General features: G+C 37.1%; 1 pseudogene; it reads left to right on the top strand.

The window, feature by feature from the left end:
- Window positions 1-729: 729 nt before the first annotated feature.
- On the top strand, window positions 730-1,134 carry LOC101664614 (annotated as a pseudogene).
- Window positions 1,135-3,136: the final 2,002 nt, after the last annotated feature.

Genomic DNA, 3,136 nt, shown 5'->3' with positions numbered 1-3,136 from the left:
AGACATATGGGCTAATATCAGACTTATGGACTTGATCTAGACTGACTGGGCTGGAATGTTTTCTCAGTATACAATTGCTCTTTGATATAAAGCTCTTTCTTATATAAATATGAATGTGCATGAATTTGTTTCTCTAGTCTACCTGGACTAACACATAGCGCAACGCATGACCACTATGCAACCAGGACTCTTCAAGTGTCTATAGACACCTAATTTTTGATACAGAATCAAAATGTAATAAATGGTCAAGAGCCAGCCTTTTAAATAAATGGTGCTAGGTAAAACTGGATCTTCACCTGCAAAAGAATGAAACAAGACCCAGACCTCACACCATGTGCAAAAATAAACTCCAGCTGGATTAAAGACCTAAATATAAATCACACAATTATTAAGACCATCAATGAAAAAAACAGTGACAAACTTAAGGACCCTAATATGAAGCATAAACACACTAACAAACATAATGAAAAAAATATGCATAATATAGAAGACAAAATAAATAACTTGGACCTACTAAAAATACAGCATTTGTGCACAACAAAGGACTTCATCAAAAGTCAACAGAGAACCCACAGATTGGGAAAAAATATTCAGTAATAATACATCAACTAGGCCCTCTGCTGCACCTGAGGGCAGAGACTGCCAGGGGTTAGTTAGTTCAGAGTGCAGGACAGAGGCTGCCTTAGGTGTTCGCGCTTTTCAGGCTCTGCTGGACAAAAAGGGATAGCCATGTCGTGCTTGATCAAAAAGGTGATCAGCACCACTCAATCCCCATGGGCCATTGGTCCCTACAGTCAAGCCGTGTTGGTCGACAGGACCATGTATATTTCTGGACAGGTGGGTCTGAACCCTTCAAATGGACAGTTTGTGCCATGAGGGGTAGCAGAAGAAACCAAAGTAGCTCTTATAAACACTGGTGAATCCTGAAAGTTTCCGGCTGTGACTTCACCAATGCGGTCAAGACAAGTGTGCTCCTGGCTGACATAAATGACTTTGCGACTGTCAATGACATCTACTAGCAGTATTCCAAGAGTAGTTTTCGCGCTAGAGCTGCTTACCAAATTGCTGCTTTGCCGAGGGGCCCGGGTTGAGATGGAAGCACTAGCGATCCAAGGACCAATCTCATCAGCATGACTATAAATGGGACTGGTGTTGTGGAGCCTGGAATTTTCAAAATATTTTAAAATTAACACTTAATTTTTGTAATGAATGCTTGAAGTAGAAGCTTGACCAAAATAATCTGATGATTTTTTTTTAATGTGTGTGTGTGGAAATTCCCTGTAAGGGGAGAGTTGAGCATGAATTGAAGATCAGTCGATGAATTTAACTGCTGGTGTTATAAATCACATTTATTTACAATCCTCAATGAATGTGGAAGAAGGTTCATTCATTACAGAGTTACTCAGAAAAGTAAAAGTGATGGGAAACAACATGTAGGAAAGATGTTACCCTAGTGGATAAATAATAGAGGACACCCAATTCAATTAAGTCCTACTAATGCAGTGAGGTGAAATATGTTTCGTTCTCATGTCACATCCATGATTCTGCTTTTACTTGAATAAAATTAAAAGTGTGGTAGTCCCATAATCTGTTGTCAATTTGAGGATGAAGACTGAAAAGTTGGAGTTTAGCCTGTCAATCAGGTCGAAGCTTGATGACCTCATTAGGAAGTGCGAAGGAGATAATAGCTTGCTTGAGGCGGGACACACACTCAGTCACTGCGAGACATTCTTGTTGACAAGCCACATGAAGACAGGCTGATGACAGCCAGAGCCTCGGAGCTGGAGAAGCCACGTGGAGACCCCTGCCAGCGCTGAGATGCTTACATTGCCACTGGCTCCACAAGACTTTCCCCACCCATTGGTCTGTGATTGTCCTGCCTTTGGCATCATTGCATGTGTTTCATGAGTCTGAAAAGGAATTTATAGATTGGTACTGGACATATGTCTAATACCGGATTTATGGACTTGATCTGGACTGGGCTGGGGTGTTTTCTCAATATTCAATTGCTCTTGTAGATAAAGCTCTTTCTTATACATATATGAGTGTCCATGAATTTGTTTCTCTAGTCTACCCAGACTAACACAAAAAGTATTCAAGTTGAATGACAAAAGCAAAGAAGAAAATGGACCAAAATTTTATAGAGATAATATTTTCTAATGAAAATAAAATACATGTGCAAGTTTTAAAATAATAATAACAATACATCAGGTTAATCTTCAAAATCTATGGAAAACTACAACATCTTAACAAGAAAAGCACAAATAAATCAATTTTTAAAATGGGCACAAGACATGAATGGACAATTTACAAAAGACAACATACAGGTGGCCAACAACAATATGATGAAGTATTTTAGATCATTAGTAATAAGGGAAATACAAATTAAAATAGCAATGAGATATCATCTTACATTCACACTTTTATTTTAAATAATTTTATTGGGGGCTCTTACAATTCTTAGAACATTCCATGCATCAGTTGTATAAAGCATATTTGTACATATGTTGCCATCATCATTTCCAAAACATTTTCTACTTCAGCCCTTGCACTCATCTCCTCTTTTGCCCCCTCCCTCCTACACTCACACTTTTGACAAAATTCAATAAACCAAAAATAACAAATGCTGGAAAGGATGTAGAAAGGAACATTTTTACATTCTTGGTGGGACTATAGTAATTATGGAAATCAGTATGGCACTTCCTTAAACAAGTCCAAATTCAAGGATCTTACAATTCAGCAATCTCTCTACTGGGTATACCCTAAAGATATTAAGAGTATAACATTAACAGATATCTATCTTTTTTTTTTCCAGATATCTATCTATCTATCATTTATCTATCTATCTATCTTTATCACAGCAATTTCCACAATAGCAAAAAACATGGAAACAACCAAAAACTATAGGAATGGATGAGCAAGCTCTGGTACATTCATACTATGAAATTTTATGTAGCAGTAAAAAATAATGAAAACTCTCTTAAACACTGAAATACATGAACAAAACCAGAGAACAGTATGATTAACAAACTCAGTCAATCTTACAAAGATAGGTATTTAATATCACCATTGTTATAAGGAAAAACAAAGAAGAAGAAATGTGGCTTATACACCAATAGACAACACTTTGATCACT

The sequence above is a fragment of the Echinops telfairi genome, unplaced genomic scaffold (genome assembly GCF_000313985.2).
Source record: "Echinops telfairi isolate 266 unplaced genomic scaffold, ASM31398v2 ScPeMD7_34;HRSCAF=130, whole genome shotgun sequence".
NCBI classification, from domain to species: domain Eukaryota; kingdom Metazoa; phylum Chordata; class Mammalia; order Afrosoricida; family Tenrecidae; genus Echinops; species Echinops telfairi.
This window is presented reverse-complemented; position numbering and strand designations above follow the sequence as displayed.